Consider the following 22,539-nt stretch of genomic DNA (forward strand, 5'->3'; position numbering starts at 1 on the left):
CAGAATTTTAAAAAGCACTAACCATAAAGGGAAAAATGATAAGTTTGACCACATAAAAATTACGAATGTCTGCTCATTAAAAACTCATTTAGAGGCTTTAAAAGTTAAGATGCAGAGTAGGAGTTCATGTTTGCAATTCTCTCTGACAAAGGTTGTCACATGTATCCAGAATATCTAAAGAACCTCTTTAAATAAAAAGAGTGATACAATCCAATATAGAAACATGGCCAAAGGCTTGAACAGGCACATTACTTCTCTCTAAAAAGCTAAATCAATTTCAGCACACCCAGTGGAGTACTACACTGCTGTACAAAGGAATGTGGAGTATCTCTGTTCATTACTGTGCTATGCTCGGAGAAAGAGGGAAAGTGGAGAAGTGTGTGGCACTATAAATGTTTATGTATGTGTTATACTACCTCTGTCCTTGGTTTGAAAGCATAACCACACAGAAAAGAAATAATCCTGGTAACTTTATTTTTTTAAAGATTTTATTTATTTATTTTTTAGAAAGGGAAGGGAGGGAGAAAGAGAGAGAGAGAGAGAGAGAAACATCAATGTGTGGTTGCTGGGGGTCATGGCCTGCAACCCAGGCATGTACCCTGACTGGGAATCGAACCTGCTACACTTTGGTTCAAAGCCCGCACTCAATCCACTGAGCTATGCCAGCCAGGGCTAATCCTGGTAACTTTAAAATGCAGTATTTCAAACATTTATCCCTAGTGGAATATATTCTAAGGACCAAAGAATTACAAACAAAACTTGTACTGTTTTCAGTAATCATATTGTTGGTGGTAGTTTTAATGTTATTCTGATTCTGTTATGTATTTATTTTAAGATAAAGCAAATAAGTACTTATTTTAGTGCCAGAATAAAGAACATTTGTATGGAACAAAAGAGTGCAGGTATAAGAAGAGTTTAAGTAAAAATCCTCTAGTCCTGAATTTGAATTGGAGGTATCAGTATGAAATAATGATGTGTTGTCTCCGAAAAATACCTATTTCCACTCTTTCTGGACCTGGTGGAATAGGAGGAACCATCATGGAAGTGGACATTCACCACGACAGAGACCAAAAGGCCCGGGGCAAGCAACTTAAGAGCCAGGACTTCTACCTAAAGCTGTGGTCAAGCTGTACAGGTTTCCAGCCAGATGAACCAATTCCACCTTCAACCAAGTGATGCTGCAGAGGTTGTTCATGAGCCATACCCATCGGCCACCTCTGTGCCCTTCCTCTACGATCCAGAAGATGAAGCTTCCTGGATGGAAGGGCAAACCTGCTGTTGTTGCAGGATCTACAACTGATGACATGTAGGTGCAGGAGGTGCCCAAGCTGCGGGTGTGTGCTCTTCATGTGAGCAGCTACTTGAGCCAACTCCTTAAGGACAGCAGCAAGATCCTCACCTTTGAGCAGCTGGCTCTGGAATCCCCCAAGGGCTACAGCACCATCCTGCTTCCTGATCTTTGGCCAAGGGCCCAGAGGTGCACAGGCATTTTGTCAAAGCACCAGGAACCCCTCACAGCCACACCAAACCCTACCAAGGGCCAGAAGTTTGAGCACACAAGAGGCCCATGGGCCACAGACAGCTACAAAAATTAACCCCATATCCTACTTTGTTATTAAAAGATTTTGCATGCAAAAAAATACTTATTTCTTAGCTCTGTCCACTGAAAAGGCCTAGAAGCAATTACCAATCCAGAAGCGTTAGGTACTCCTATCATCAAAATGGTAATATTTAGATGCTTCTTCCCATTAAAAAGAACAAGAGATCCTTTTTAAAAAGTGCCTGCTTTAGGGTGGGGCAGGCAATCTACAACTTGTCATACTAGAGAGTAGGAAAAATATTAGGTTTATTAGAATTTTGTCAAATAAATGCACCAGACAACTTGTAAAGCTCTCCACTGGTTAAAGATACAGTAATTTGAGCAACGATAATGATAATATCTAAAATGGGTTGAAACATAACAAGTATGTTTAAATTTGTACATTTGTAATAATACTTTAAAAATGTATTGATTACTTTGGAAAATGTTAAAGATTTAACATTATTTTGAAAATTGGTTAACACAGGGAAAGAAACATTTGTTCTGTCTTTACTATTGAACTGTACCTCAGTTTGAATAAATACTTGATAAAGAATACTTCTTTAGAAAAGTGTTCCAGCTAGTAAATGAAAAAGGAATAATAGAAGATCTAGGAATTACTGAAATGTCGGTCAGTGTTTTGCAGCTCTTAATGAATTAATGGATCTAGGCAATGATCCTTAATGGCTGTTAACATCTCAAAAAGAGAGGCAAGCAGATTATACCTCCTGATGTATGTACACAAAGTAAAATATTCTTGCTAAAAAAAAAAGAGTCAAACCTGAATCTGATCAAGGCTCTATATCAAGCTATCAATTTATAGGAAACAGAGGGACAAGAAAACATTCTCAGCAACACCAAGGGGATAGGAATAGCAAAATGCACAAACAAAAAGCTATAGGACAAACATTGAGAAGAAAAAAGATGAAAGAAAACATATAGATTAAATGAGGCTTCAGAGGCATATTAATCAATTGCAATGTATGTACCTTATTTAGATCCTAATTTAAGTAAACAATATATGTGCAAAAATCCAGGAAATCTTTAACTGACCAAATGTTAAGGATATTATTAATTTTTAGTGTAATACTGTGATTAGTTTTTAAAAAGGTATTTTTAGAAGGGCATATTAAAATACTTAGAGATGAAATTACAGGACACCTGAACTGGCTTTAAAAGAACCAAGCAAAGAGGTAAAACAAGCAGAGCTGAAACAAGTTTGGTCATAAATGGATAACTGTTGAATCTAGGCAATGGGTCCATGAGAGTTCTTTATATTATCTTTCAACTTGCTCATGTTCGACATTTCTATAATAAATTTTAAAAGTTTAAAACATCATTCTTCATTTTCATTCATTCACCCATTCATTTAAAATTTATTGAGCAACTACTAAAGATTTGAAAGAAACAAAAAAAATCAATTTATAGACATCTGGAGGAAAAGTTGAATGTAATAATATGAAATAGAAAAAATAAGGACAGAATCAATAAAGATGTTCTCCTCTTTTCCATTGAGTAACATAAAAACAAACAAACAGACAATCCTTGGATGAGTCTCTAGAAGGAGAACCTCACTCTAGACCTGGATGCATTAGTGAAGTAGGTGAGTTGGTTTTCAATTGTCTCCAAATAATCCTTTCAGGGCCCCCACCCCTCTTTTTTTAACCTTTGTGCAGATGCCTTTCAAACCTAACACAGTCCTACTCTCATTTGGTAAACTTGCCTGTCAGTGTAATGTGTTACCTTTATGGGATTATTTGTTTAAGGCACATGATACACTATATTAAATGCCTTGTTAAGTGTTCCAGGTATGTATTTTGAAATACACATAGCTATGTGATTTCTGTACAAAATCTCAGTTATTATGGTTTTTAAATTAAAATGCCTTCTAAAGCATCTGATATAATTATAGGTGCTCTGACCAACATTTCAATCAGTCCTAGTTATGAATTATCCTTCATAATATATTCTAAAAGAATGCTACTTCTCTCTAAAGAACCACACTTGAATTGGTCACTTATAAATCATGTCGCCTTTTATGTTATTATTATTCTTTCTTAAAGCTCAGGAATGTGAGGTACACATTGAAGAAGATTTAGATTTAAAATTGACTTTTTAGACATATTTTAGATGAAGAAGAGAAAATGATGAGACTTAGGTCAAATTTCTTAAAAAAAAGGACTGGGTAATATTTCCAGGAACAACAAAAAAATCAAAATACACACTCAGTTGAGGTGGCTCTGGTCTGCTTTGCATGTCAGAAAAAGTTCTGCAATGCATTGGGCACCAGATGTGAAAGGTGTCAAGTACAGAACTAGCCAAGTTAAAAAGAAAGCAGTTATGTACACTGTATGTGTATAACCAGATATATGTGTGTATATAGAGATATAGCTACATATAAGGATATACATATAGATATGTATAAGCAGAACATGGAGGGTATTTTGATGAGTTAGTATGGGTGTATGATCTGAATCCGCTGGGTGGCCCCTGGGCCAGCCCGGGACAGAAATGACGATGCGATCCCGCTGAGACACAAATCAGAAGCCTGTGTGTAAAAAGTGGTGGGAAAGACTCTCAGCATATGTTTAAGATGTATGAGTGAGGTTTATTTTTATGGTACATTATGGAATATTTATTGTGGTTATTTCCAGACTTTTGTGTCTCGGAGACCCATAAGAAAATGTTTTAAACAATGACATTGGCATAGAGCTACCAACGTTCTCTTTTTCCAACTAAATGTATTTTAAATTACCATCTGCCGTCTTTGTCATTTTATTCAAAATGATTATAATAAAAAAAGTAGGAAAAATAATTTTGAGAAGAAAAGGAAAATAAATAGTCCCTCTCAAATCACATAGACAGATTAATGACAGGTATCAGTCTGGATACCATTTTAGCAGAGCTGGGTTTTCTTTTATTAAACTCTTTTAAAACTCAAATTATATAAATAACCTGTATGCACAATACAGAAAACTTGAAAAAACACAGAAGACAACTAAGAATGAAAGTTTGACTTCCCTATCCAAAGATAATCATGACTTGGAATGTATGCACTTGGCTATTTAATAGGTGATTGATAATTTTCATTAACCAAAAGCTATTTTTCTATATATATTATTCTTATCTTTTTTATTTAGCACTGTATCCTAAATAGTTATCAAGAAAATATATATTCTTCCACAACATGATTTTTAATAACTTCACAATATTATATTTGTATGAGCACAGAAGCACAGAATAATTTACCTAATCAATTCTCTCATTGTTGAACATTTGTTATTGTTTTTTTTTGTTTCAAACTTTCTTCTGTTGTAAGCGGTACTTGAATCTCCTCAGGTCTCTGCAGCCAGTGAGTACAGCTGGGATCTACTTAACAGTAGTGACATACCTGTCACCATCTCTTGTCCTCCACCCCCATTCATGCAGACTCTCAGCCCGGAACATTTATAGAAGCCCCTGGGGATAGAAGCTTCTCATGAGTTCACTAACAGTTTGGCTCCTGTTGGGGTAGTAGCTCTTCTTGTGAACATTCCGTGAGTACATTGGTATCCTCTGGAAACCACTGGTGTCCCCAGTAAGCTTTAAGTGGCCCACATTCTGTTTCATATTTGGAAGAAATCTAACTTCCATGACCATTTGTCGTTTTGTGTTAGAGAGATTCAGATGACACATTGCTGCTTAACCCTCAAGCCCCTCCCTCCCCGCAACAAAAACATTTCCTTCAGCTCTGCCTACGAGCCCTCTTTCTACAGACCTCAGACACTAATGCCCGGACTGGTCGGAGGGCAGACAAACGTGGTCCTAGAGGTGCCCTACTTCCTCAGGCCCACCCCGGCAAAGGTTGGAAGGCCTTCTTTGGCACAGGCAGGACTCCTGCTTCAAGGAACACTTTGGGCACCTCTCTTTCTTCCCTTGGGATAAATTTCTAGATGTGAATTCCTACATACACCTTTAAAGGCTTTCAATGTTGTTATGGACTGACTTTTGTCTCCACTAAATTCATGTGTTGAAGCCCTAGCTCTCAGAATATGACTGTTTTTGGAGATGGAGCCATTGAAGAGGTGATTAAGTTAAAATGAGAGCCCCCTTAGGGGTGGGTCTTAATCTAATCAGACTGGTGTCCTTACAGGAGGAGGAAATTTGGATACAAAAAGAGATGCCAGGTAAGACCATATCATGTGAGGACACAGAGCAAAGGTAGGTATCTGCAAGCCTTTGGAGGCCTCAGGAGAAACCAAACCAAACCAAACCAAATCAAGCCAAACCAGCTGACACCTTGATCTCAGACTTCTAACCTCCACAACTGTGAAAAATATATTCCTGCCTTTTAAGTCATTCAGTCTGTGGTGATCTGTTAGGGGAGCTCTAGGAAATTAATACAAATGTATACTCTAGAATTGGGCAAATCACCTTTTATTTCCCATGTTATTCTCTTCATTTACTATTGCCATGAAATTGCAGGATGTCAAGTTAGGAAGGACTTGAAGATCCGTCAATGAACACTGATAAGAAGCAGTTCTCATGGGGATGGATCACAGAGCTTTTTACACAAAAGTGCTGAAGCCCAACCCAGACTTCTGAATCATTTCTCCAGGACTGGGGCCCAAATTTGTATATATACAAAACTCTTACCCAGTATTTCCAGAAACTTGCAATTAAAAAGACCACTGACAGCTTTTGTTAAATAGTAAGAATAAAGGGGAAACGGCATCATCCCTAATTGATGGCTGAACTGGCAGTAAAACGAAGGCCTGTTGTGGGTTCTTTCCAAGAACCTGCACCACCTTCTTCTCTATGTAATGCAAGGTGCCAGTTCCTGCCTCCAGTTCACATCAATAAGGATTTCCCACCAATTCACCCCTAAGATGTTGCTTGCCCAGAAGTGACCATTGCAATCATGAAAATGTTAGTGAAGATTATAATAGGCGTTAGCATTTATTGAGCACATTCCTGCTAAGCACTCTGAAAAGGGAATTTTATAAATTAATTCACTTAATCCTCATTACGGCCCAGAGAGAGAGAGATATCATTCCCAATTTTCAGGTGAGGAAATAAAGGCACAGACTCAGGTTCATGACATAGTACCAGGTTCATGGCAAACTCTGATTTGAAACCCCCTTGAGATGACTCAAAAAGAAAATCTTAAACTTCTAAGGGATTCTCAAGAGCAAAGAGTCATATTTCGAAACATAAGTGTGTGTTCTCACATGGAATGAGGCCAACTATGGAAGATTAGGGATAGATTTAGACCTACCCATTGGAGAGGGCAGGTTCTGGGTCTTGAAAGGTAGCTCAGGTCATAGGGAGCCCATAGTACCCAAAGTGCTTGATGGCAGCTTGACTTGTAGAAGCAATAAAGAGCTTCTACAAGTCAAGAAGAGCTGAGGCAATGCAGACTCTCAGTCTGAGAAAAACAGGGGACAGACAGATTGTCAGCACTGGGATTTCATACAGGGAAAAGGACGGGAGTCAAGAGACCATAACCACGGGGTAAAACTAGACTGGCTGCAAAAATGACTTGTTGCAGTGTCACTAAATGATTGGATTAGGACTGCTTGAAGTCTCTTCTTAGGTGGCCCAGATGAGTGTCTGAATGTGTGTGCATGTGTGAAGAAAGGATGAGAATGTGAATTATAAAATCTCTATTACCCCACCATTCTTAATGGGGGCATTTTTAGCTACAGGAGCTCATTGATTAAGCAATTGATTAAGCAATTCTGGGATTATTGTCCTGGGGCCAAGAGCACATCTTTTGGAATTAGACGGAGGCCAATGTGCATTCTAGCTCTTTGCTTACTAGCTTTGGGACTCTCACGAGTCATATAACCAATCTTGAGACCCAGACTTACAGGATTCTGTGAAGTTTCACATTGGACCTTCAATAAAACACACACATTTTTTTCTTCCTAATTAAAAATATTTATATTTGTATTATGAGAATTTCACTTTCATTAGTGAGAAATCTTCTCATTAACAAAAGAGTACCTGTGGTATGATGGGAACTCAAGAAAGACTGTACTGAAATGCATAAATCAGTGCATTATTAGATGAATGTAGCATCGAAACTCTCCACATATGGATTTCAGACCCACAAAGGGAACCATAGTTATGTCTTCTGTGAACATATTGAAATTGAGTTCTCTAAAACTCTAGATTTTGTTTGGTGTTCCTTTCCTTGACTGGTAGGAATATGCTCTACCCGTTCCTCCCAAAGTTCCTGTCACTTGCACTTCATCAGCTCTTTCCTTCTCAATTCTTTCATCATCTCATTTCAATTAAGGAGAGAGTTGACCTGCAGAAAGTTTGGAATAAATCCCATGTCTTATAATTATATGAAAAACTCATTTTACAGATTTTTTAAAGCTATATTAGATGAAGCATTATTATCGTTGGGATTAAATTACTATATTGTCTGTTTCTGGCATAGAGTTCAGAGACATTCCCAGGTTGGGAATAAAATAGAGCTCGTCAGAAGGAAGGTATTCAGCCTTGTACTTCATCCATAGCACTGAGCAAGCACCAAGAGCTACTCTAACCCCACCTTTCTCATAATCTCTCTCCAATGAATTTCTTATCATCATAGGCAGTCTTTTATGCAATTCATGTTTCTGTGTGGCACACACTAGAATAAAACAAAGACCAGCCAAATGCCATCAACCACCCAGAAGCCCCTTTCCTCCTTTAAGGAGACCAAAAAATCTGTTCTTATTGGTATTCTTGTTAAATCCTTATAAACAGTGGTTAGTCTTCTGTGGCCATTTAAGAGACTTTTATATGGTTTTTGAAATACTCTCCAGACATACTGCTTTCATCTTTTTTTCTTTATTGATTTTTCTCCTTAAGACTTTAATTCATTCTTCTGAGGTTGCTATAGTCAAGAGAGAAATCCTGCAGATCACATAGAGATAACATTCTAACCCAGACTGGGTCACATGCATCTCACACAAGAATACCAGCTTCCTGCAGATAACTGGTCCTTTCCTGCATTTCAAGCCCTTTCGTTCTTTCTTTTCATTTTTTCCCCTGTCTTTTAGTATTTGAGACTTAATCTTCCTTTAGTTTTATCCTTCACGCTGAGCTCATCTGAAATGTCCCAATAATTGCTACCAGCTAAATCTGGTTTCATCATTCTGAAAATTCTTCATTGAAACAAGCCCTGTAGAATACAAATCTGATCATTTCTGTGGGTTAAAGTGACACTTGGGATGTAACTTTGCTAATATATTATAATATAAGCATAGATAATTCCCGGGTGAACTAGATAATGTTTCTAAGAGGTATATGCATGTAACATTTAGCTAAGTGCTTTCACAAAACATCATTTAACTTAATTAAAGCATCATCTAAGTGGAAGTATTTTTTTAAAACATGTGGTGACTAAACCTTTATAAAGTTTAATACTCTGCTAAAAAACATCTTTAGTTTTGATTGTTAGATAGGCCAAGTCCTGGATGCTCCGGGAGAATGATAGCTTAATCTACTTTATCTCCCAGATGTTATATCTATTAAATTCAATAAAAATTTTCTGAGCTCCTATGATACACTAGGAATTCTGTGAGGTATTGAATATAGAATTTAAAAGAGTATCAAGCCACTGTAAATATGGATGTAATACAAATGGTCAAAGAAATGAATGGTATCATAAGAAATATATATTTGAAGTATATACCATGGTTGTGTCTCTCTGGAAAGTCTTCCTGAGAGAGGTGACATTTGATATAGTAGATTCAAGTATCTTTGAGGAAGACCGTTAATTTATTCCTTTAGAAGTTCTGCCCAAGATCACATAGCTGGTGGTAGAATTGGTAGTGTTCTTATATGTCAGGGCCCAAAGCCTGTCATTGTTACCTTTTTTTGCCAGGGTGGATGTTGCTAATCTGTTTGATGTTTGCATAATCCTGCTACTGTACACTGTGAGGCCAGTGGAAGAAACCAGTCTTCCATACACAGGTAGCTCTTTTGCAGTCAAGGACATAAAAATAGCTGTGTTCTAAGGCCAGAAGTTCCCCCCAGTCCTCCAAAGGTCCAGATAACATTTGTGAAGCCCAGGTATTCTAACTTTTATTATTTTTGCATTTATTTTTTAGAGAAGAATTATAGAACATGTTGCATATTTATGACACCAAAATAGAAAGCAGGCAATGTCCACAGCAATCAGTAAGTTCCAAGGCACACAGGCCCCAGCAACCCTGGATACACAAATCCTCATCCTGCCCTCCCTTCTTGAGTGGCATTAGTGGACTTCCTGTGTGACTCTGACGTGGAGTCAGCTGAAGTCGTAAGTGTTGGCAACCAGCTCCCCTCCATAGATGGCATTCATTTAGGAAGCATGACTGGTGGCTTCATATGATTGGAGAAAAGGGGGAAGGGGAGCCAAAGAGAGGAGGAGGAGCCCTCGGCAGAATTCCAAGTTCCGTGGCACTGGCCCCACAGAACTTTGGAAACAAGAATCAGGCTGGGGCTGTACAGGTTCCAAGTCACAGGGCTTCCATGGCTGGCAAGCGTCGAGCCGGAAATTCAGTTGAATAGAGCCCTAAATGTTTTTTTGTTTGACATTCATGCTTAACAGAAAATGATGAATCCATTAGCAACTCCTTCCGTTGCCAAAAGAAACAGACTTGCACTTGTAGATTGCTTTCATTCTGCACTATCAAGCCACTGCATGTGCTGCTTTCACAAAACTGACAGTCATCTATCATTTTTAAATGGGTTTAGAGGTACAGTCGTCTTTGTCTGAAGTGTGTGGATGTGTCAGCGTGAATACGACTCATTAAAACAGGCTGATCCAAACAGTTTAAATAGGATTCACAGTAGGGGGAAAATGTTTTATTGGAGGTTTGTTTGGAATTATTTTGAAGTTTGTCACTAATTTTGAAAAACAATGGGCTCATTTTCCTAACTTTTTTTTTTCCCTGAGATGTGTTCAAGAGAACAAATAGCTATATTATATACACTGTCTCAAAAACATGTTCTTTTGGAAATGAGGGAAGATTCTATGATTATGAAATTTTAAGAATTCCCTTGTGCTCTAGAACATGTCACATGCTTAAATGACTTCATAAAACTCCCCCAAGTTTCTCTTTCTAGTCTCCCCCTGACGCCCAATCCATGAATGGCATCTTTGAGCATAACCTTTAGACCTGTTTTTCATCGTTTCAATTAGCTCCTCAAGAAATAGTTTTTGAAGTCAATCATTTAACATATGGATTAAATCTCCCATAAAATGGGTTCAAATATTAGGAGGAAAGCACCTGGGTATATGCCTATATGCATCTGGGTTCCATAGAATGTTGTTTGTTTTAAATGCTTCAAGATGTTCAGTAAAATTGAATATGGCCAAACTCATCTCCCATGTGAGCCTGTGGGCCTTCTACTGGCTTCCCAATGGCCCTCTTTTCTCTCTCTCTCTCTTCATCCCCCTCCCTCCTCTCTCCCTCCCTTTCTTCCTCCACGCTGATAGTATGTTCCTAAAGCAATAATAGAAGCACAAATCACAGGAATTAAGGTCCAAGCAGATGGGCACATATCAATGAAGACAAAAGTAATTTGTCAAGAATTTCACTGCAAGTAGTATGGTCAATTTTTTTAGTTTTATATGTAGTTACAGGGGTATTCAAAATACTTAATAACTGTAAGTCCTGGTCACAGCCAATCAGAACAGTCCCCACAACAGGGTCCTGCAAGCCCTTGCTAGGGTAAGTGTTAACCCTTAAGTTGCTGGACACAGGACATTTAGAGAGTCCCAGTGTTGACATGGAGGAGGCTGAGGGAGTAAATAGGGGTGGGTGGGCAGATGGGAACAGAGGGTACAGAAGTATTTTCATATTTTAATGCACTGCTATACCAGGGTGTATTGGTTGAATTCCAGTCCTGTTTTTACCATCTTTTGTTCCTCATTGCATAGATTCTTTGGATTAAGGAAGAAACAAAAGCAAGAATGCCCCCATCATGTTCTGACATTGCTCTGTAGTATGTCACTTCTTCCTGTGCAACCTTAAATCAACCAAGCACCTGCTAAGTCACCAAGTGTTGTTCCAGTGCTCCTACAGGAACGAAAGGTTGTTGGAACATGGGGGATGAGGAATAAAACATCCAAAAGGATGAAATAGTGATAGCCATATTATAAAAATCATTTTAAAATAAGAATAATGTCTTAGTCTTCACCCCCACTTTACCCAAAGACTTCTAGATTTTTAGCACTGCAAAGCCCATTTTCAGAATAAAATATATAGAATATATGCTTAACTTTTGTCATATTTCCTTTACAGAGCTAAAATTACTTGGCATAAATTAACCCACCCAGTCATTCCTCACCACAACCAATCCCACAAAAGGTAAATTCAAGGCAAATACTGTGATGCTCATTTTGCAGGTGAAGAAGTTAAAAGCAATTTTCAAGACCCTAAGGCTCGAACCAGCCAAAGACCAGTTACAGTCAAGTCTCTTGCATCCAAGACTGCTTTGATGAAGCTGCCAAGTTGTCTGACAACAAATAACGTTCATGCATGAAGAGGAAGGGAGAATGTGACAACTCTGAGACCTCATTCTTTACAGAGGTCTGGTTGGATGTCCCTAGTGTAACTCACTTCAGAGCTTGAAATACACATCAAATATAAGCAGGAAAAAGAAGAATATGTTACTTTTATAGGAAAAGCACAGATAAAAAAGCTTCAACTTATATGCATACAACCATAATTAAAAGCTTCTGATAGAGAAAGAAATGCTGAGGGAGTGGGATGAAATGTTACGTTCCTTCCAAAGTTTCTGGGAGCCAGAATGTGGCCATTACATCTGATTTCCCCAGGCAACACATACTATAGCAAGAGATGGCATTTGTGATCCTTATTTCAAAACTCAAGTCCAAAATATTTTATTTAAACTATGAATTTATATGTTATATACAATTATAAACTTGATAATGTTTATGTAAACAAATATATGCTTTATAAAGACTCAGAAGGTCTGAAACTATCGCAACCTCATGCGTTTTGTTTAGTAACAGGAGATTAAAGGCCGGCTGTGGAGTTAGACTGCCCAAGTTTGTAATCGAGCATTACCATTTTGTGACTGTATAACCTTAGACAAATTATCCCCTTTGCCCCAGCTTATAAAATGGTGGTATTAATATGCATGATAAGGTGGTGAGGCCTAAATGAGATACATTTGTTCAGGTTCCAACAGAACGGCTGATGAAGAGTATATATCTGTGTGCCTCCCTCTCACTGATAAATCCTCCTGTTTTCAGTATTTTCCTTTAGCATTCAAAGACATTAATGCTCATACAGCAAGGCTGGAATCTCCTCAGATGCAATGCCAATGCAGATTCATGAAAACATGGTCAAAGATGTTTTCCCTCCTCCTGGTCCTAACCATCCCAAGTCTTTCTCCGTCCTGGATTATCTGTCGTATTCCCACTGTCACATTTCCGGATAGACCCAGAACTGGGCCACCATTCCTTGTATGCCTCAGTCACCTCACTTATCACTTGGGTTCTCATTCAAGTGGAGGAGCTGTACCCAGGCGCTTTATAGAAGCAGGTGTGAGCTACCAAACTCTTCCCCTTAATTCAAATCTTGTAAGAAAGCACGACACACCGTTTGAGTTTAGAGTGAACAACTACAAGGAAAAACAAGGAAGAAAATTGTCAAATAAGGGGAAATTTATTTCATAAATTATTTATAAAATCCCATTCATTAAAAGTGAATTCTGCTCTTGACTGAATTGCAAATGGAACTAAACTCTTTCTTGGTTCTCGTAATTTTTTCTTTCACAGTTTAAGCTCTTATCATCTTTGACTGTATTAACTTATTCAGTAAATATGCACTGAGTACCTGCTACATGCCAGGTGCAGAGTCATTTAAATGCCATTCCTCAACTCGAGATATGTCTAGTCTTCCTGTCTCCAGCCCACCGGCTCTCAGGTTTTAGCAAAAGAGAACCACCGAGAGAGATTGTTAAACCGGCCGTCATTGGACTACTTCCTCAGGTTCTGATTCAGGTGTGGGCGGGGGTCTGAGAATTTGCATTTCTAACTTGCGGTGCTGGTCTGGGAAGGACTTGAGCAGTGGCTCTAGGCTATGCCTGTAATCACTGTTTTCACCATAACGTGTGTAAACCTTCTAAAACATAATCAATCACTTTGTAGAGCAAAAGCCCTATTGGTTTCTCCAGTAGAACAAACCTTCAGCCTTCAAGATCTGCCATTCAAAGCTGCTGCTTTTCTAGCCTCTTTCTGGTGATGATTAAATAGGAGGAAGTACTCCCTACTGCACCCTAACTTGCACAGTTAAGTTTAACTCTACCCCTATCAAATATTGTGTAGGTCCTTTTGAACAATTAGCTTCTTCGGAAACTAAAAGTCTTTACTTCCCGTTTATTAAAACAAGGAGAGAGGAGTGGTCTTACTTTTGTGAGTGTATTGGCTCATTGGGCACACACAGCAGAGCTTTAGGAGTAGAAGCAAGTAATGGCACTGTGAACTAGAATCTTGTCGTGAAGCCCAAACATTGAAAAAAGTTATTTTTAAAAAATGAGCTTAAATTGAAGAGATATCTGATGACACTATTTATAATTCTGTACTCATTCCTAGACAGTTTTTATTCTGCAATTGTGTCTAAAAATAATAACAGGAGAAGAGACATCGTTGTGCAAACATTACTATGGCAAGCGACTGCATCAAAGAGGAAGAGGGAACACTAGCTTCCATTCTCATTCAGTGAGATTAACCTAAAATAACTTACTTATGGTTTTGTTTGAAATCACCAGGCAAAGTTTCAGCATGCAGTCATTCTTAGGAAGCAGCATTCAAAGTATTATACCCCCTTTTGCTAGGGCATAAACTTTCTGTATTGATATACTTTATGAGAAATGTTGCTTGTATTAAAAATATACACCAAAATAAAGCATTTCTAAATAACTTAAAGAAATATCCAGGTATCACAAAGATACGGATTGCACTATTGGATTGCTAAAGTCGCCTGATTTGAGGAATTAAAAGTAGGGGGGAGAGAGAGAGAGAGGGAGAGAGGATATCACGGAGAAATGCCATGTATAATAATTACCACTGCCTTCTGTCTCTGAAAACAGTTGTATTCATAGATGTTGTTTTTAAAAACATCTCGCCTGTGGGCAAGCTTCTAATTTAACACTGTACAGAAGTGGAAGAAAATATGTCAACAGTAAAGACAAACTTAATAAAAGTACCCACAGTACAGGTGTGTCTATAGGAGGCTGGGGGCACGGGGACCCTGAGACACTGTTATCCACGCTTGGTCTGATGTGGTACTTGTATTTTTTTTATTGGGTCCCTACATTTGTGACTAAAGAGTCAAGGATAGTTTTCCAATTCCATCTACTGTGTCAGCCAGTATACTGGCCATACTCCACCCACCCACCCTTGCTGAGGTCTTGTACAGGTTCTGGAAGAGAAGGGGGCTCTAAAAGGATTTGTGACCAGCTGCAATCAAACAGCACATTTGCAGGAGTATTGCACAAATCCCCCACTGAATGACATTTGATGGACATTATGTCTTTAAATCACTGAAATGACAGTTTAAAAAAGACAAGCCTGAAAATAAGCTTCTTATCATTATTTTTATTAAACATACACATACAAAACAGCAACAGTAACCAAAGGCCTTTAGTAGTAGCCTGGTGTGTGCAAAGAACCCTGGGTTTGAGTCACGTGAATCCAGCCTCAGAGCTGTGGCCGCAGTCTTGTTTTCCCCTTCTGTTCCCCGTAATATAAAAAGTGTCGTGCTGTGAGCAATTGTGTGCTAACATGCACAAAGCATTTGGAACAGTGTCTGGCACACAGTAGGCACATAATAAATAAGAGCAGTGGTACCACAGAAGTGAGTAACTTGAACTTTTGTACATAGCTCTCCTTGGCTGGCAGGTCAAGGGCGGGGCTCCAACTCCACACACTTTTTTCTTAGCAGAGGCTGCTCAGTTCATGTACGCTCTATAACGCAATAAATAAAAGAGACAAATAATTACATTCTCTAAAGAGTGTCTGACAGAATGAAAGATTTCCCAACAGCTGCCAAGCCAGACATACTAGTGAATATTTTTTAAACACCTACTACAAGTTACTGTTCTTAAATCGGAGAAGAATAAATAAAAATGATCTTAATCTTCTCAATCGTGGCTACAGATAGAATCACCTGGGAAGATTTCAAAGATCTTGCTACCCAGACTGCATTTCATACCAATCAAATCAGAATCTCTAGGGGTGGGATTAACACAGCAGTATTTTTATATCCCCCCATCCAGTGATTTCAATGCAAAGCCAAGGCTAAGAAGCAATGGTCTAGGTAATAGGTGGGAAGACGACATGGATATAGATATTGAACAACAATATGACACTGATAAAGGAATATTAATGGGGGGAAATGAATGTAGTGGGAATTGGAAAGCATCTAGCAGGAGAGGTATATAGACAGAGGTTTCAGAGAGGAGGCAGTGTTTAAGAAAAATTTTCACTGTGTTTTAGGAAAATCTTCAAAGATCATTCACACAGGTGGAATAGACAGGCATAAGGCTCATGGTGGACGGGTAGCAGTCTGTCATGTGAAAGAAAGGAGATGCATGTGGTATTCTGTGTACATGGAGAAAAATGATGCACCAGGCTTTTTCAATTTTTTACATTTCCACACAACAATCCTGCCCCCCATTTGACTGTGGTTTTACAACAATTTGCATAATCCAAATGGCCCAAATTTCTAAATTCATCTTTGGATCTTAAGGTCAAAACACAAATTATTTTAACAATGACTACATATTTTTATTTTAAATAGAAATTAAACCCTTCATAGTACCACAAATGATTTGAGGTGACTGACAGTTTTATAGAACTTCTAAGCTAGCAACTATTTTAAGGCAAAAGAGAAATCATGAGGAAAAAAGACATAATTATACCAGGAAGCTAGAATGACATTGCTTCTGAAGTTAAGTACTAAATATAGTCCTGAGATTCCTGGCAGTCAGTGCAACAAAGGAAATGTGAAATTTTATTGTCTGATAAAAGAAAGTATGTAGTTTATTTGTAAAGGCATATAGTATCTTATTGCTAACAGCTGGGAGAAATGTATTCCATATGAAAAGCACGTCGTATAACATAACAAGAAATGCCTTTAACTCATTTGTTTATCCACAACTTTGCCCTCAACTACTTGGAGAACTTTGCTGACTTCAGCTCACTCTGGGACTAAGGTCTTCCTACCTGTTTTTAATTCACCTCTGTTTGCTAAGATTAGTCAGACCGAGCTGATGTGCCCATTATATTTAGAGAAATGCATTCTCTCTCTAATCGCTTGACACAAGAGAAAATGCCTGCACTGATCTTTCTGCTTTCTAGTTTTGTTGATGTATTAGCATACACAATCTGTAAACCTTATATTTTAATTCCTCTTTGGTGCCAAGTGTAATGCTTAAAGAATTATTTGCCCAACTATATTGTTCCAAATGCATCACATTCTTAAAAGAAAACATGGGTAGTAAAACCCTCTTAAAATTTAAGGCATTTGAAGGAGTTATATTCTTAAGGCATTAAGTCACTATATTAAGGTATATAAGCAAATTCTTATAAGCTTTCACACGCCCAATTTGGCAAGGGATCATCTATATAAATAGTTCTTTGTTTTCACTCCCAAGATAGGTACAGGTTTTTACAGAACTCAAATTGGTTCTAGCAATTATTTAAAATTCCTCAGAAATACCTTAAATCTTGTATCTTCATTTTGGAGTAGGGACAATGCCAAAATGCCAACAGCTGAGTACTTTTAGATTAAAGGCAACATCCCTTTTGACAGCCTTTCACACAGACACAGGCAAACAGCAATTCATCTAAATCACATACATCTAATGTCTCACTTTATGTATCTTGATAGGGGAATCCTGTGGTTGACTAATCTAAGATGTAAACCTGGGCCATAATTTCTTGAGAATGATTTAAAGCCAGTTTAACTCAAAACTACACTACAGTCAACAGGTCATGTTTTAAATGGAAGATTGTACATTTAGGTCTATTATTGCATTGCCTTGTGAGACCACATATCAAGTCCTTTGTCACTTTTAATTACAGCTATAGCAGCAAATTATCTCATACCAATCTAAATGTCTCCATTTTTAAAGCATTGCCCTTTATTTGAGAGACGCTGATGACAAACATAACTGAGTTATTTTCTAAGGCCTGCTTTACGCTGAGCCATGCTGTCTTATTCTTTCTTCAAACTAACAGCCTGTCACACACAACAGCTGGGTGAGTTCAAGGTGTAGTCAGTGAACACGAACGGAAAACTATGAACACAATTTCAGGTGAAAATGCAGGTCAGAATCAACTTACTGAATTTCCTAGGACAGGAATGGCAAACACAGTCAAACATACTCATGCTGTATATAGAAAGGTGAACACTGACTAATTGATCACAAACATTTCTCCTGAAGAGCTTGGACATGGCCTCGGAATTCTTTTCAATTAAGGACATTATGAAGACATAATTGACCAAATGTGCACTTGTTTGAAATTTATTTGTCATCACTCTCCTAGAACTTCAGATTGGCAGAGACCTTGAGGGTAACATAACTCAACGCAACATCCAGTGATTAAACCCTCTCTCAGACAACTCCAGCAAGTGACCATTCAGCTTCTTCTTGAACCCTTTCAACAATAGGGTAGATGAACCAGCACCACCAACTCATGTGCAAAAAGGTCGAAACAATCAACTGATTCATAAATAAGTAAAAACAGCTAGGAAGTTCATGAATGGTCTTCTAGATATTCTTCTACTCACCCTGATCACAGCTCTTTGAACATGAAGGGTTGGGGGAGGAATTTCTTTTGTGCTTTATTTCCTGAGAAGAACATTTCATATTCAGGAGTGAATTCTCAACTCTCTGGCAAAAATGAGACTTTGCATTCTAAAGAAGAGTTTATAGATCTCTCCAAGAATCAGGCAGTCTGAAAAATCTCTGAATAAAGAAAAAGAGAGTGAGCTGGGGAGGGGTCAGGTATAGAACAGCCTGGGGAAGGGGCAAGATTCTGACCCCTTATGGCCCAGAACTCATCACCACTGTTTTGACGACCACTCACAATCCTGACCAAATCTCCATGCAGTCAAAATCTCTACTTCTCCCCATTCAGAATACTCAATCTAATTGAGTAAATTAAAGAAATTTAAGGAATAACTAGCCCTTCCAGAAAACATTTGAATCCAAAAGGAAGGCTTGTTAGTGCAAATGAAACTCTAATTTTTTTATTGTTGTTCAGTTACAGTTGTCCCCATTTTCCCCCCCATTGCTCTCCCCTGCCTCGACCACCACACGCCTTCCAGTCCCTCAGTCCAGTTCCCCACCTTGTTGTCCATGGGTCCTTTATACGTGTTCCTTGACTAGACCCTTCCCCTTCTTTCCCTCATCATCCCTCTCCCTCTATCCCTCTGGTCACTGTCACTTTGTTCCTTATTTCCATCTCTCTGGTTCTATTTTGCTTATTCGTTTATTTTGTTCATTAGGTTCCACTTACAGGTGAGATCATATGGTATTTGTCATTTCCTGCCTGGCTTATTTAACTTAGTATAATTCTCGCCAGTTCCATCCATGCTGTCACAAAGGGTAGGAGTTCCTTCTTTCTTTTTGCTGTGTAGTATTCTATTGTGTAAATGTATCACAGTTGTTGTTGTTTTTTGATCCATGCATTTACTGATGGAGAGCTACTTATCATATAGATTATTATCCCTTACTTCTCCCACCTAAATCGATTACAGTTCCAGGAAATAGAATCCATACTATTTGTCATCATTTCATAAATTGCAGCAAAATGATGGACTTTTCTAGCACTTTTAAAGCTACTGTACTTTCTAGCATTCTGGTATTCAAGAATACCTAAAAACATTTGCAATACTTACATTAAAATATTCTACCCAAGAAACTATAAACTGCAACAAACCATTACTGTTGGGGGCAGGGGGTGGGCCTTATAGAGCACCTTGCTGTGTGAGATTGCTAACTGTTCTTCACTGACTTTAGATCTTAACCAAAGGTTAGTCTTTAACTATAACACATACACATGCAAAAGCTAACATACACACAAAAGGAACAATGCACTTCTAAGACCTAAATGATATTACAGAGATCTCATTGCAGTGTGGGCTAAAAAGACCATAGTAACTCTTCTAGTGTCCACTGTGTGGATTTTATTGGCTGAATCACATTTTTTTTAGTGAGGACATATTTGGAAATTGTTGCTGTGAATATTTATTAAAACTTTTTACAAACATGATATATATACTGTCTTATCTGGTAGCTATTCCAGATATTTATAAGGGCAATGCTTTCAGTATTTCAGTAAGGCATAATCATTGAAGTTCTTTAAGACTAATATAAAGCAGGCAAAATAAAACAAAAGTTAAATCATACACCCTATATTAAATCTGGAGTTGATTTGTTTCATGCCTACGATTTCATTCAGCTCCTTAGACTGATAATAATAATTAATGACATGCCTCAAAAGATTAGAAAACCAGCTCATCTGCATCTCAAATAAGCCAAGTCTTACAGGAGTAGAAAGTGTGAACAGGTAATTTTCATCATAAACACATTCATATATTTCTTTTTGCACAAATGTAAAATTATCAGGTCTCATGTTGAGTTGATTAGGACATACCGATCTGTGATCAGGTAGTACTTTAAGAGTGATTCTAGAGGACTTGTACATTCAACAAGTTTGTATGCATGGTATAATTTATAACTTTATTTTTCCCTTGAACCCTGGGGCAAAATGTCACCTTCTGCTACTATGCTAATTCAAAAATAAGAGGTGGATAGTTGTCCCTATGGCAACAGAGGCTCATTTTACCCCGAGCCCATTTCCAACCTGTTACTAAATTACTAAGCACTGGAGCGATGCATCAAAGAGCACAAGGAGATGCTGTTAACTTAATGAAACCAAACACCATCCACTTAAAACATGTTGCGTCAGCTTGGAAATAAGGACAAATTAGCCCCTTACTTTCTACTCCCACCCTTATAGCTGACCACCTAGCAACTGTTACATTTTCTAAGTTACAGGTCCTCCCTCTACACAACAAAAATTACTTCCCAGAGGCAGAACTGACTTTCTAGAGCTCTTGAGTTTGAACATAGCAATATTTTTATTATGCATAAAATCCTGTATTTTAACTTTTTCACTTCTCTATTATTCTATATTAATGATCAACAATTAGATATATTTTCTTTGGAAGCCATGTGTGTCTATCAGCTGCAAAAAGCAATTCCATTTCTTTAGAGCAACCATGAGTACAGGAGGCCAAGAATGAGATTTTTCCCTCTGTCAAGGTTTTCAAAGGGTCAGCCAAGAGAATTGGGACAGGCTGTATTCCTTCCTAATGGTACACCACAACACTCTAACATCCTGCTGAGAAGAATCTTTTACTTTGAAATTTAAAGTCTCATCTGACAGAACCCATGCCTGCAGGAGCCTCAATTTATTTGCTCTAGAGGAAGAACATTGAAATCCAATCTGAAGAAATCCAAATCTTTGTTTCCATGGCGAGGCTTCCAAAGGTCACTGAACATTCAATTCTGTCCACTATAGTTAGGGGTCTGGGTATATTTAAGAATCTAACCTTAAGTTAGCACAAAGGCACACAAAACATCAGTCACTTCTGCAACTAGGAGCCGGGTCATTGTAGAAAGTCACTGTAGGTATTTACCTTGAAAGGTATTGGGATTGTGTGCACTTGTTAAGGTAACTTCTCTGAAAAAATGAAGGGGTTGAATTAGATGATCTCTTGGGTCCATTTTAGGTCTACAGTTTAACTGAGAGGCTAGCTAAATCTGTGACCTTAATCAAGTCACTCAGCTTCACAAATGTGTGAGTTTCCTTCCAGTTCTAAAACAAGTCCACAAACTCCTACATAATCCCATGGATTATATGGGGTTGAGGGGGAAGAAAAAAATAGGGAGTAAATTTTTGTCATAGGAGTCAATTCTATTGGACAGTTAGATGGGCAAATAACTAGCCAAAAAAAGAAAGGTGTTTAAGTACAAAGTGCTTAAGAATGTAAAGTTATGATATGGGATCAAAGAAAGACAATTGATGAAGAGCAATATTTCCCATTAAACTGTCAATAGATCTTCACTTATCTGTCTTTTTCATGTCCAAAGTCTCTTCCCTACCAGCGTTAAGTTCTCAAACAATATAAAATAGGTTTTTTTGAGAGTCATTCTTTGAAATGGCTCCTCTACCAAGTTTAGGAAGATTTGAGTCCAGTATGAGATTTCTCTATAGACTTGGAATTACATTAATTCAACTAAGGCCCATGCAACAGAATAAAATCCCTGAAAGTAAGGTAGTCTGATCTATGAAAAGGACATAGGATTGGGGTTTAGAGGATCCAAGGAAAATGAACTTTGTGTCCTATCTCTGTCCTTTTCTAGCTGGGAAGATGGACAATGTTTTAATATCTCTGGGCTTTAGATCCATCATATTTGAAATCATGATACTAATACCTTCTTCAAATAATTTTCATAAATATTAGAGGTCATGGGAGGGAAGTTGTAAGACCTCAATAAATGTTTGAACTACCTACTGAATGTATTCAATTTCAACACAATAATCACTGACGGACTACCAAGTGTCAGACACTGTATGAAGTGCTATAGATTAAATAATGGAAAAGATTCACCCCTAGTCTGTTGGTACACTTTGAATAGAAATGATCTAAATGGCCACTGGAACCTGAAGAACTGATTTACCTTGAGATTAGAGATTACAAGCTATGCTGTTCACATTTTTCCATGGCAAAATCTTTTAAACTAATTAGTCACATCCTTTCTCAGAGGCATGATATTCTCATTTGCTCAAGAAATATTAATTGATTAACTGTTCTATATGGCACACAAACTTCTTATGGTTTTTGTTAAGATGTTTGTAACCTCATAGAAAGAGAAGATAT

The 22,539-nt window shown here is 37.9% G+C and overlaps 1 pseudogene; it reads left to right on the forward strand.

The window, feature by feature from the left end:
• The first annotated feature begins 1,013 nt into the window (after positions 1–1,013).
• Positions 1,014–1,633, forward strand: LOC114490923 (annotated as a pseudogene).
• Positions 1,634–22,539: the final 20,906 nt, after the last annotated feature.

The sequence above is a fragment of the Phyllostomus discolor genome, chromosome 2, assembly GCF_004126475.2.
Source record: "Phyllostomus discolor isolate MPI-MPIP mPhyDis1 chromosome 2, mPhyDis1.pri.v3, whole genome shotgun sequence".
NCBI lineage: Eukaryota > Metazoa > Chordata > Mammalia > Chiroptera > Phyllostomidae > Phyllostomus > Phyllostomus discolor.